The sequence below is a fragment of the Hyla sarda genome, unplaced genomic scaffold (assembly GCF_029499605.1).
Source record: "Hyla sarda isolate aHylSar1 unplaced genomic scaffold, aHylSar1.hap1 scaffold_1471, whole genome shotgun sequence".
Lineage (NCBI taxonomy): Eukaryota > Metazoa > Chordata > Amphibia > Anura > Hylidae > Hyla > Hyla sarda.
The window spans coordinates 17,014-30,393 of record NW_026608103.1 but is presented as its reverse complement, the minus strand read 5'-3'; the positions used below and the strand labels follow the sequence as shown (position 1 = coordinate 30,393).

Below are 13,380 nucleotides of genomic sequence, written 5' to 3'. Positions count from 1 at the left end.
AATGTATATGGAGTTGCTGACATGAGTGCAATCTACAAAGCCGTTGAGGCTGATCCTCATGGGAGGATTATTGCACCAGGACCCTTAGCACTTTTAAAATGCCATTCAATGCCACGGGCTAGATGTAAACTGCAGATGACCATGTTGTGGTAGTTACCATGGATACCCAAGTGATGTGTGAGCTAACACATAGGCCCAACAGATTCCAAGAAGGCCAGAATCACCAGCGGCACCACCATCGATTGTCAGGTCACCCGGATTCAGCAAATACCAGAGTCCAAAATGATGCAGGTTTATACTGTTAATTTTCAGTTTATCGTTACAGTTGGTGTTATTCCATGTCGGAAGGGACGCAGCTACAGCCAGTGGGGTAACTAGAGACAGGCAGGCAGCTATGTGCAACAAAGGTAGGCGTGTTGTTTTCATATGCAGATCTGAAATATTGTCTTATATGCAAGAGGAGGAGTGATGGGGGTTCAGGCAAAAGCCAGGCTATGGATTGCATTGCTAAATGCTCCATCAGAGTGCAATGGTCGCCTGTCCTTTTTTTAAGTGATGATGTGGGTTTAGCCTGTGCTGTATGTATGTATGGGTGGCTGACTGCCACCCACCCAGAAAGTGTATGGGAGGCTGGTTGGCTGCCAGCCTTCCTTCCATTCCTATGAGTAATGTGAGTGCTCATGAAGGGGACATGGTTGGGTCCACCCCTTTCCCGGTTATCCCCTCTAGGCCTTTTGGCTTAGATCAAGTGTAAAAAAAGAAAGGATCTTGCGACAGATCGCATCCTGAGGCACGTTTTTTTTTGTGTGAATACTTGCACTTGGGTGACTTGTGAGCACATACTGATACATACGTTCCCTATCTGGGGACCATAAATTAAATGGATTTTTGAGAAAGGGAGCTGATTTGGAAGCTTGCTTCTGTCGCCCTATGCATTGACCCGATGTGGCAGTATCTTCGGGTAGTGAACAGTTAACCACCCCATTCCAGTGTTAAACAAGAAAGATTCTCATTTAATCCTCCGTGGGTGAGAATTTGAGTTTGAGAATTGGAGACCAAAATGATGAGTTGCACTGACTGGTTTATGAACGTCTATTCATTTAGCGTTTTAATGACCATGTTTGCACACTGATTGGTGTAAAAAAATAAAATAAAACTAAATAATAATAATCTAGCACACCTGTGCAGGTTTGACATGACATGACAGGTAGCTGTCTTGTGGGTGGTGCTGAATCCTGTTAAATGACATGAGGGTCTCATGCCTATACACAAGGGTGTGTCATTGCTGTTGCTTGACCATGCATTGGTTTCTGTGGTCAGTGAATGATAAAAACAAAATTTACCATCCATTGATGGATGGGAAATCCGCCATGAGGCATTTGTTTTTAGAAACTGCTGCTCACAACCAATGTTGCAATGGAGTGTCTCCATCTGCTGGTGGTATTGGAAAGGCATTAGTGCTATGACAGGGTCTGAAGAAGAAGAAGAAGAAGAAGACGGAAAAAAATATATATAAAAAGAAAAAGAGAGAGAGAGAGAGAGACTGACTTAGTGAGCGAGTGAGTGAGAGAGTGAGAGTGAGTGAGAGTGAATGAGTGAGTGAGTGATTGAGTGAGTGAGTGAGTGAGAACAAATGAGTTAAAGCAAGTGAGTGAGAGAGATCGAATGAATGAAAGTCTGAATGACAGAAAGAAAAAAGGATGAAGAAAGAAGCATGAAGAAAAAAAAATGTATATGGAGTTGCTGACATGAGTGCAATCTACAAAGCCGTTGAGGCTGATCCTCATGGGAGGATTATTGCACCAGGACCCTTAGCACTTTTAAAATGCCATTCAATGCCACGGGCTAGATGTAAACTGCAGATGACCATGTTGTGGTAGTTACCATGGATACCCAAGTGATGTGTGAGCTAACACATAGGCCCAACAGATTCCAAGAAGGCCAGAATCACCAGCGGCACCACCATCGATTGTCAGGTCACCCGGATTCAGCAAATACCAGAGTCCAAAATGATGCAGGTTTATACTGTTAATTTTCAGTTTATAGTTACAGTTGGTGTTATTCCATGTCGGAAGGGACGCAGCTACAGCCAGTGGGGTAACTAGAGACAGGCAGGCAGCTATGTGCAACAAAGGTAGGCGTGTTGTTTTCATATGCAGATCTGAAATATTGTCTTATATGCAAGAGGAGGAGTGATGGGGGTTCAGGCAAAAGCCAGGCTATGGATTGCATTGCTAAATGCTCCATCAGAGTGCAATGGTCGCCTGTCCTTTTTTTAAGTGATGATGTGGGTTTAGCCTGTGCTGTATGTATGTATGGGTGGCTGACTGCCACCCACCCAGAAAGTGTATGGGAGGCTGGTTGGCTGCCAGCCTTCCTTCCATTCCTATGAGTAATGTGAGTGCTCATGAAGGGGACATGGTTGGGTCCACCCCTTTCCCGGTTATCCCCTCTAGGCCTTTTGGCTTAGATCAAGTGTAAAAAAAGAAAGGATCTTGCGACAGATCGCATCCTGAGGCACGTTTTTTTTTTTGTGTGAATACTTGCACTTGGGTGACTTGTGAGCACATACTGATACATACGTTCCCTATCTGGGGACCATAAATTAAATGGATTTTTGAGAAAGGGAGCTGATTTGGAAGCTTGCTTCTGTCGCCCTATGCATTGACCCGATGTGGCAGTATCTTCGGGTAGTGAACAGTGCACCACCCCATTCCAGTGTTAAACAAGAAAGATTCTCATTTAATCCTCCGTGGGTGAGAATTTGAGTTTGAGAATTGGAGACCAAAATGATGAGTTGCACTGACTGGTTTATGAACGTCTATTCATTTAGCGTTTTAATGACCATGTTTGCACACTGATTGGTGTAAAAAAATAAAATAAAACTAAATAATAATAATCTAGCACACCTGTGCAGGTTTGACATGACATGACAGGTAGCTGTCTTGTGGGTGGTGCTGAATCCTGTTAAATGACATGAGGGTCTCATGCCTATACACAAGGGTGTGTCATTGCTGTTGCTTGACCATGCATTGGTTTCTGTGGTCAGTGAATGATAAAAACAAAATTTACCATCCATTGATGGATGGGAAATCCGCCATGAGGCATTTGTTTTTAGAAACTGCTGCTCACAACCAATGTTGCAATGGAGTGTCTCCATCTGCTGGTGGTATTGGAAAGGCATTAGTGCTATGACAGGGTCTGAAGAAGAAGAAGAAGAAGAAGAAGAAGAAGAAGAAGAAGACGGAAAAAAATATATATAAAAAGAAAAAGAGAGAGAGAGAGAGAGACTGACTTAGTGAGCGAGTGAGTGAGAGAGTGAGAGTGAGTGAGAGTGAATGAGTGAGTGAGTGAGTGAGAACAAATGAGTTAAAGCAAGTGAGTGAGAGAGATCGAATGAATGAAAGTCTGAATGACAGAAAGAAAAAAGGATGAAGAAAGAAGCATGAAGAAAAAAAAATGTATATGGAGTTGCTGACATGAGTGCAATCTACAAAGCCGTTGAGGCTGATCCTCATGGGAGGATTATTGCACCAGGACCCTTAGCACTTTTAAAATGCCATTCAATGCCACGGGCTAGATGTAAACTGCAGATGACCATGTTGTGGTAGTTACCATGGATACCCAAGTGATGTGTGAGCTAACACATAGGCCCAACAGATTCCAAGAAGGCCAGAATCACCAGCGGCACCACCATCGATTGTCAGGTCACCCGGATTCAGCAAATACCAGAGTCCAAAATGATGCAGGTTTATACTGTTAATTTTCAGTTTATCGTTACAGTTGGTGTTATTCCATGTCGGAAGGGACGCAGCTACAGCCAGTGGGGTAACTAGAGACAGGCAGGCAGCTATGTGCAACAAAGGTAGGCGTGTTGTTTTCATATGCAGATCTGAAATATTGTCTTATATGCAAGAGGAGGAGTGATGGGGGTTCAGGCAAAAGCCAGGCTATGGATTGCATTGCTAAATGCTCCATCAGAGTGCAATGGTCGCCTGTCCTTTTTTTAAGTGATGATGTGGGTTTAGCCTGTGCTGTATGTATGTATGGGTGGCTGACTGCCACCCACCCAGAAAGTGTATGGGAGGCTGGTTGGCTGCCAGCCTTCCTTCCATTCCTATGAGTAATGTGAGTGCTCATGAAGGGGACATGGTTGGGTCCACCCCTTTCCCGGTTATCCCCTCTAGGCCTTTTGGCTTAGATCAAGTGTAAAAAAAGATAGGATCTTGCGACAGATCGCATCCTGAGGCACGTTTTTTTTTGTGTGAATACTTGCACTTGGGTGACTTGTGAGCACATACTGATACATACGTTCCCTATCTGGGGACCATAAATTAAATGGATTTTTGAGAAAGGGAGCTGATTTGGAAGCTTGCTTCTGTCGCCCTATGCATTGACCCGATGTGGCAGTATCTTCGGGTAGTGAACAGTGCACCACCCCATTCCAGTGTTAAACAAGAAAGATTCTCATTTAATCCTCCGTGGGTGAGAATTTGAGTTTGAGAATTGGAGACCAAAATGATGAGTTGCACTGACTGGTTTATGAACGTCTATTCATTTAGCGTTTTAATGACCATGTTTGCACACTGATTGGTGTAAAAAAATAAAATAAAACTAAATAATAATAATCTAGCACACCTGTGCAGGTTTGACATGACATGACAGGTAGCTGTCTTGTGGGTGGTGCTGAATCCTGTTAAATGACATGAGGGTCTCATGCCTATACACAAGGGTGTGTCATTGCTGTTGCTTGACCATGCATTGGTTTCTGTGGTCAGTGAATGATAAAAACAAAATTTACCATCCATTGATGGATGGGAAATCCGCCATGAGGCATTTGTTTTTAGAAACTGCTGCTCACAACCAATGTTGCAATGGAGTGTCTCCATCTGCTGGTGGTATTGGAAAGGCATTAGTGCTATGACAGGGTCTGAAGAAGAAGAAGAAGAAGAAGAAGACGGAAAAAAATATATATAAAAAGAAAAAGAGAGAGAGAGAGAGAGACTGACTTAGTGAGCGAGTGAGTGAGAGAGTGAGAGTGAGTGAGAGTGAATGAGTGAGTGAGTGATTGAGTGAGTGAGTGAGTGAGTGAGTGAGAACAAATGAGTTAAAGCAAGTGAGTGAGAGAGATCGAATGAATGAAAGTCTGAATGACAGAAAGAAAAAAGGATGAAGAAAGAAGCATGAAGAAAAAAAAATGTATATGGAGTTGCTGACATGAGTGCAATCTACAAAGCCGTTGAGGCTGATCCTCATGGGAGGATTATTGCACCAGGACCCTTAGCACTTTTAAAATGCCATTCAATGCCACGGGCTAGATGTAAACTGCAGATGACCATGTTGTGGTAGTTACCATGGATACCCAAGTGATGTGTGAGCTAACACATAGGCCCAACAGATTCCAAGAAGGCCAGAATCACCAGCGGCACCACCATCGATTGTCAGGTCACCCGGATTCAGCAAATACCAGAGTCCAAAATGATGCAGGTTTATACTGTTAATTTTCAGTTTATCGTTACAGTTGGTGTTATTCCATGTCGGAAGGGACGCAGCTACAGCCAGTGGGGTAACTAGAGACAGGCAGGCAGCTATGTGCAACAAAGGTAGGCGTGTTGTTTTCATATGCAGATCTGAAATATTGTCTTATATGCAAGAGGAGGAGTGATGGGGGTTCAGGCAAAAGCCAGGCTATGGATTGCATTGCTAAATGCTCCATCAGAGTGCAATGGTCGCCTGTCCTTTTTTTAAGTGATGATGTGGGTTTAGCCTGTGCTGTATGTATGTATGGGTGGCTGACTGCCACCCACCCAGAAAGTGTATGGGAGGCTGGTTGGCTGCCAGCCTTCCTTCCATTCCTATGAGTAATGTGAGTGCTCATGAAGGGGACATGGTTGGGTCCACCCCTTTCCCGGTTATCCCCTCTAGGCCTTTTGGCTTAGATCAAGTGTAAAAAAAGAAAGGATCTTGCGACAGATCGCATCCTGAGGCACGTTTTTTTTTGTGTGAATACTTGCACTTGGGTGACTTGTGAGCACATACTGATACATACGTTCCCTATCTGGGGACCATAAATTAAATGGATTTTTGAGAAAGGGAGCTGATTTGGAAGCTTGCTTCTGTCGCCCTATGCATTGACCCGATGTGGCAGTATCTTCGGGTAGTGAACAGTGCACCACCCCATTCCAGTGTTAAACAAGAAAGATTCTCATTTAATCCTCCGTGGGTGAGAATTTGAGTTTGAGAATTGGAGACCAAAATGAGGAGTTGCACTGACTGGTTTATGAACGTCTATTCATTTAGCGTTTTAATGACCATGTTTGCACACTGATTGGTGTAAAAAAATAAAATAAAACTAAATAATAATAATCTAGCACACCTGTGCAGGTTTGACATGACATGACAGGTAGCTGTCTTGTGGGTGGTGCTGAATCCTGTTAAATGACATGAGGGTCTCATGCCTATACACAAGGGTGTGTCATTGCTGTTGCTTGACCATGCATTGGTTTCTGTGGTCAGTGAATGATAAAAACAAAATTTACCATCCATTGATGGATGGGAAATCCGCCATGAGGCATTTGTTTTTAGAAACTGCTGCTCACAACCAATGTTGCAATGGAGTGTCTCCATCTGCTGGTGGTATTGGAAAGGCATTAGTGCTATGACAGGGTCTGAAGAAGAAGAAGAAGAAGAAGAAGAAGAAGACGGAAAAAAATATATATAAAAAGAAAAAGAGAGAGAGAGAGAGAGACTGACTTAGTGAGCGAGTGAGTGAGAGAGTGAGAGTGAGTGAGAGTGAATGAGTGAGTGAGTGATTGAGTGAGTGAGTGAGTGAGTGAGAACAAATGAGTTAAAGCAAGTGAGTGAGAGAGATCGAATGAATGAAAGTCTGAATGACAGAAAGAAAAAAGGATGAAGAAAGAAGCATGAAGAAAAAAAAATGTATATGGAGTTGCTGACATGAGTGCAATCTACAAAGCCGTTGAGGCTGATCCTCATGGGAGGATTATTGCACCAGGACCCTTAGCACTTTTAAAATGCCATTCAATGCCACGGGCTAGATGTAAACTGCAGATGACCATGTTGTGGTAGTTACCATGGATACCCAAGTGATGTGTGAGCTAACACATAGGCCCAACAGATTCCAAGAAGGCCAGAATCACCAGCGGCACCACCATCGATTGTCAGGTCACCCGGATTCAGCAAATACCAGAGTCCAAAATGATGCAGGTTTATACTGTTAATTTTCAGTTTATCGTTACAGTTGGTGTTATTCCATGTCGGAAGGGACGCAGCTACAGCCAGTGGGGTAACTAGAGACAGGCAGGCAGCTATGTGCAACAAAGGTAGGCGTGTTGTTTTCATATGCAGATCTGAAATATTGTCTTATATGCAAGAGGAGGAGTGATGGGGGTTCAGGCAAAAGCCAGGCTATGGATTGCATTGCTAAATGCTCCATCAGAGTGCAATGGTCGCCTATCCTTTTTTTAAGTGATGATGTGGGTTTAGCCTGTGCTGTATGTATGTATGGGTGGCTGACTGCCACCCACCCAGAAAGTGTATGGGAGGCTGGTTGGCTGCCAGCCTTCCTTCCATTCCTATGAGTAATGTGAGTGCTCATGAAGGGGACATGGTTGGGTCCACCCCTTTCCCGGTTATCCCCTCTAGGCCTTTTGGCTTAGATCAAGTGTAAAAAAAGAAAGGATCTTGCGACAGATCGCATCCTGAGGCACGTTTTTTTTTGTGTGAATACTTGCACTTGGGTGACTTGTGAGCACATACTGATACATACGTTCCCTATCTGGGGACCATAAATTAAATGGATTTTTGAGAAAGGGAGCTGATTTGGAAGCTTGCTTCTGTCGCCCTATGCATTGACCCGATGTGGCAGTATCTTCGGGTAGTGAACAGTGCACCACCCCATTCCAGTGTTAAACAAGAAAGATTCTCATTTAATCCTCCGTGGGTGAGAATTTGAGTTTGAGAATTGGAGACCAAAATGATGAGTTGCACTGACTGGTTTATGAACGTCTATTCATTTAGCGTTTTAATGACCATGTTTGCACACTGATTGGTGTAAAAAAATAAAATAAAACTAAATAATAATAATCTAGCACACCTGTGCAGGTTTGACATGACATGACAGGTAGCTGTCTTGTGGGTGGTGCTGAATCCTGTTAAATGACATGAGGGTCTCATGCCTATACACAAGGGTGTGTCATTGCTGTTGCTTGACCATGCATTGGTTTCTGTGGTCAGTGAATGATAAAAACAAAATTTACCATCCATTGATGGATGGGAAATCCGCCATGAGGCATTTGTTTTTAGAAACTGCTGCTCACAACCAATGTTGCAATGGAGTGTCTCCATCTGCTGGTGGTATTGGAAAGGCATTAGTGCTATGACAGGGTCTGAAGAAGAAGAAGAAGAAGAAGAAGAAGACGGAAAAAAATATATATAAAAAGAAAAAGAGAGAGAGAGAGACTGACTTAGTGAGCGAGTGAGTGAGAGAGTGAGAGTGAGTGAGAGTGAATGAGTGAGTGAGTGATTGAGTGAGTGAGTGAGTGAGTGAGAACAAATGAGTTAAAGCAAGTGAGTGAGAGAGATCGAATGAATGAAAGTCTGAATGACAGAAAGAAAAAAGGATGAAGAAAGAAGCATGAAGAAAAAAAAATGTATATGGAGTTGCTGACATGAGTGCAATCTACAAAGCCGTTGAGGCTGATCCTCATGGGAGGATTATTGCACCAGGACCCTTAGCACTTTTAAAATGCCATTCAATGCCACGGGCTAGATGTAAACTGCAGATGACCATGTTGTGGTAGTTACCATGGATACCCAAGTGATGTGTGAGCTAACACATAGGCCCAACAGATTCCAAGAAGGCCAGAATCACCAGCGGCACCACCATCGATTGTCAGGTCACCCGGATTCAGCAAATACCAGAGTCCAAAATGATGCAGGTTTATACTGTTAATTTTCAGTTTATCGTTACAGTTGGTGTTATTCCATGTCGGAAGGGACGCAGCTACAGCCAGTGGGGTAACTAGAGACAGGCAGGCAGCTATGTGCAACAAAGGTAGGCGTGTTGTTTTCATATGCAGATCTGAAATATTGTCTTATATGCAAGAGGAGGAGTGATGGGGGTTCAGGCAAAAGCCAGGCTATGGATTGCATTGCTAAATGCTCCATCAGAGTGCAATGGTCGCCTGTCCTTTTTTTAAGTGATGATGTGGGTTTAGCCTGTGCTGTATGTATGTATGGGTGGCTGACTGCCACCCACCCAGAAAGTGTATGGGAGGCTGGTTGGCTGCCAGCCTTCCTTCCATTCCTATGAGTAATGTGAGTGCTCATGAAGGGGACATGGTTGGGTCCACCCCTTTCCCGGTTATCCCCTCTAGGCCTTTTGGCTTAGATCAAGTGTAAAAAAAGAAAGGATCTTGCGACAGATCGCATCCTGAGGCACGTTTTTTTTTGTGTGAATACTTGCACTTGGGTGACTTGTGAGCACATACTGATACATACGTTCCCTATCTGGGGACCATAAATTAAATGGATTTTTGAGAAAGGGAGCTGATTTGGAAGCTTGCTTCTGTCGCCCTATGCATTGACCCAATGTGGCAGTATCTTCGTGTAGTGAACAGTGCACCACCCCATTCCAGTGTTAAACAAGAAAGATTCTCATTTAATCCTCCGTGGGTGAGAATTTGAGTTTGAGAATTGGAGACCAAAATGATGAGTTGCACTGACTGGTTTATGAACGTCTATTCATTTAGCGTTTTAATGACCATGTTTGCACACTGATTGGTGTAAAAAAATAAAATAAAACTAAATAATAATAATCTAGCACACCTGTGCAGGTTTGACATGACATGACAGGTAGCTGTCTTGTGGGTGGTGCTGAATCCTGTTAAATGACATGAGGGTCTCATGCCTATACACAAGGGTGTGTCATTGCTGTTGCTTGACCATGCATTGGTTTCTGTGGTCAGTGAATGATAAAAACAAAATTTACCATCCATTGATGGATGGGAAATCCGCCATGAGGCATTTGTTTTTAGAAACTGCTGCTCACAACCAATGTTGCAATGGAGTGTCTCCATCTGCTGGTGGTATTGGAAAGGCATTAGTGCTATGACAGGGTCTGAAGAAGAAGAAGAAGAAGAAGAAGACGGAAAAAAATATATATAAAAAGAAAAAGAGAGAGAGAGAGAGAGAGAGACTGACTTAGTGAGCGAGTGAGTGAGAGAGTGAGAGTGAGTGAGAGTGAATGAGTGAGTGAGTGATTGAGTGAGTGAGTGAGTGAGTGAGAACAAATGAGTTAAAGCAAGTGAGTGAGAGAGATCGAATGAATGAAAGTCTGAATGACAGAAAGAAAAAAGGATGAAGAAAGAAGCATGAAGAAAAAAAAATGTATATGGAGTTGCTGACATGAGTGCAATCTACAAAGCCGTTGAGGCTGATCCTCATGGGAGGATTATTGCACCAGGACCCTTAGCACTTTTAAAATGCCATTCAATGCCACGGGCTAGATGTAAACTGCAGATGACCATGTTGTGGTAGTTACCATGGATACCCAAGTGATGTGTGAGCTAACACATAGGCCCAACAGATTCCAAGAAGGCCAGAATCACCAGCGGCACCACCATCGATTGTCAGGTCACCCGGATTCAGCAAATACCAGAGTCCAAAATGATGCAGGTTTATACTGTTAATTTTCAGTTTATCGTTACAGTTGGTGTTATTCCATGTCGGAAGGGACGCAGCTACAGCCAGTGGGGTAACTAGAGACAGGCAGGCAGCTATGTGCAACAAAGGTAGGCGTGTTGTTTTCATATGCAGATCTGAAATATTGTCTTATATGCAAGAGGAGGAGTGATGGGGGTTCAGGCAAAAGCCAGGCTATGGATTGCATTGCTAAATGCTCCATCAGAGTGCAATGGTCGCCTGTCCTTTTTTTAAGTGATGATGTGGGTTTAGCCTGTGCTGTATGTATGTATGGGTGGCTGACTGCCACCCACCCAGAAAGTGTATGGGAGGCTGGTTGGCTGCCAGCCTTCCTTCCATTCCTATGAGTAATGTGAGTGCTCATGAAGGGGACATGGTTGGGTCCACCCCTTTCCCGGTTATCCCCTCTAGGCCTTTTGGCTTAGATCAAGTGTAAAAAAAGAAAGGATCTTGCGACAGATCGCATCCTGAGGCACGTTTTTTTTTGTGTGAATACTTGCACTTGGGTGACTTGTGAGCACATACTGATACATACGTTCCCTATCTGGGGACCATAAATTAAATGGATTTTTGAGAAAGGGAGCTGATTTGGAAGCTTGCTTCTGTCGCCCTATGCATTGACCCAATGTGGCAGTATCTTCGTGTAGTGAACAGTGCACCACCCCATTCCAGTGTTAAACAAGAAAGATTCTCATTTAATCCTCCGTGGGTGAGAATTTGAGTTTGAGAATTGGAGACCAAAATGATGAGTTGCACTGACTGGTTTATGAACGTCTATTCATTTAGCGTTTTAATGACCATGTTTGCACACTGATTGGTGTAAAAAAATAAAATAAAACTAAATAATAATAATCTAGCACACCTGTGCAGGTTTGACATGACATGACAGGTAGCTGTCTTGTGGGTGGTGCTGAATCCTGTTAAATGACATGAGGGTCTCATGCCTATACACAAGGGTGTGTCATTGCTGTTGCTTGACCATGCATTGGTTTCTGTGGTCAGTGAATGATAAAAACAAAATTTACCATCCATTGATGGATGGGAAATCCGCCATGAGGCATTTGTTTTTAGAAACTGCTGCTCACAACCAATGTTGCAATGGAGTGTCTCCATCTGCTGGTGGTATTGGAAAGGCATTAGTGCTATGACAGGGTCTGAAGAAGAAGAAGAAGAAGAAGAAGACGGAAAAAAATAAATATATATAAAAAGAAAAAGAGAGAGAGAGAGAGAGACTGACTTAGTGAGCGAGTGAGTGAGAGAGTGAGAGTGAGTGAGAGTGAATGAGTGAGTGAGTGATTGAGTGAGTGAGTGAGTGAGTGAGAACAAATGAGTTAAAGCAAGTGAGTGAGAGAGATCGAATGAATGAAAGTCTGAATGACAGAAAGAAAAAAGGATGAAGAAAGAAGCATGAAGAAAAAAAAATGTATATGGAGTTGCTGACATGAGTGCAATCTACAAAGCCGTTGAGGCTGATCCTCATGGGAGGATTATTGCACCAGGACCCTTAGCACTTTTAAAATGCCATTCAATGCCACGGGCTAGATGTAAACTGCAGATGACCATGTTGTGGTAGTTACCATGGATACCCAAGTGATGTGTGAGCTAACACATAGGCCCAACAGATTCCAAGAAGGCCAGAATCACCAGCGGCACCACCATCGATTGTCAGGTCACCCGGATTCAGCAAATACCAGAGTCCAAAATGATGCAGGTTTATACTGTTAATTTTCAGTTTATCGTTACAGTTGGTGTTATTCCATGTCGGAAGGGACGCAGCTACAGCCAGTGGGGTAACTAGAGACAGGCAGGCAGCTATGTGCAACAAAGGTAGGCGTGTTGTTTTCATATGCAGATCTGAAATATTGTCTTATATGCAAGAGGAGGAGTGATGGGGGTTCAGGCAAAAGCCAGGCTATGGATTGCATTGCTAAATGCTCCATCAGAGTGCAATGGTCGCCTGTCCTTTTTTTAAGTGATGATGTGGGTTTAGCCTGTGCTGTATGTATGTATGGGTGGCTGACTGCCACCCACCCAGAAAGTGTATGGGAGGCTGGTTGGCTGCCAGCCTTCCTTCCATTCCTATGAGTAATGTGAGTGCTCATGAAGGGGACATGGTTGGGTCCACCCCTTTCCCGGTTATCCCCTCTAGGCCTTTTGGCTTAGATCAAGTGTAAAAAAAGAAAGGATCTTGCGACAGATCGCATCCTGAGGCACGTTTTTTTTTTGTGTGAATACTTGCACTTGGGTGACTTGTGAGCACATACTGATACATACGTTCCCTATCTGGGGACCATAAATTAAATGGATTTTTGAGAAAGGGAGCTGATTTGGAAGCTTGCTTCTGTCGCCCTATGCATTGACCCGATGTGGCAGTATCTTCGGGTAGTGAACAGTGCACCACCCCATTCCAGTGTTAAACAAGAAAGATTCTCATTTAATCCTCCGTGGGTGAGAATTTGAGTTTGAGAATTGGAGACCAAAATGATGAGTTGCACTGACTGGTTTATGAACGTCTATTCATTTAGCGTTTTAATGACCATGTTTGCACACTGATTGGTGTAAAAAAATAAAATAAAACTAAATAATAATAATCTAGCACACCTGTGCAGGTTTGACATGACATGACAGGTAGCTGTCTTGTGGGTGGTGCTGAAT

The 13,380-nt window shown here is 43.5% G+C and overlaps 8 pseudogenes; all 8 read left to right on the top strand.

The window, feature by feature from the left end:
- The first annotated feature begins 718 nt into the window (after positions 1 to 718).
- Positions 719 to 975, top strand: LOC130308246 (U2 spliceosomal RNA; annotated as a pseudogene).
- Positions 976 to 2,445: 1,470 nt separating this feature from the next.
- On the top strand, positions 2,446 to 2,711 carry LOC130308242 (U2 spliceosomal RNA; annotated as a pseudogene).
- A 1,465-nt stretch (positions 2,712 to 4,176) lies between these two features.
- On the top strand, positions 4,177 to 4,440 carry LOC130308208 (U2 spliceosomal RNA; annotated as a pseudogene).
- Positions 4,441 to 5,914: 1,474 nt separating this feature from the next.
- On the top strand, positions 5,915 to 6,178 carry LOC130308205 (U2 spliceosomal RNA; annotated as a pseudogene).
- A 1,476-nt stretch (positions 6,179 to 7,654) lies between these two features.
- Positions 7,655 to 7,918, top strand: LOC130308203 (U2 spliceosomal RNA; annotated as a pseudogene).
- A 1,469-nt stretch (positions 7,919 to 9,387) lies between these two features.
- On the top strand, positions 9,388 to 9,651 carry LOC130308248 (U2 spliceosomal RNA; annotated as a pseudogene).
- A 1,474-nt stretch (positions 9,652 to 11,125) lies between these two features.
- LOC130308247 (U2 spliceosomal RNA) lies at positions 11,126 to 11,389 on the top strand (annotated as a pseudogene).
- Positions 11,390 to 12,863: 1,474 nt separating this feature from the next.
- Positions 12,864 to 13,128, top strand: LOC130308240 (U2 spliceosomal RNA; annotated as a pseudogene).
- Positions 13,129 to 13,380: the final 252 nt, after the last annotated feature.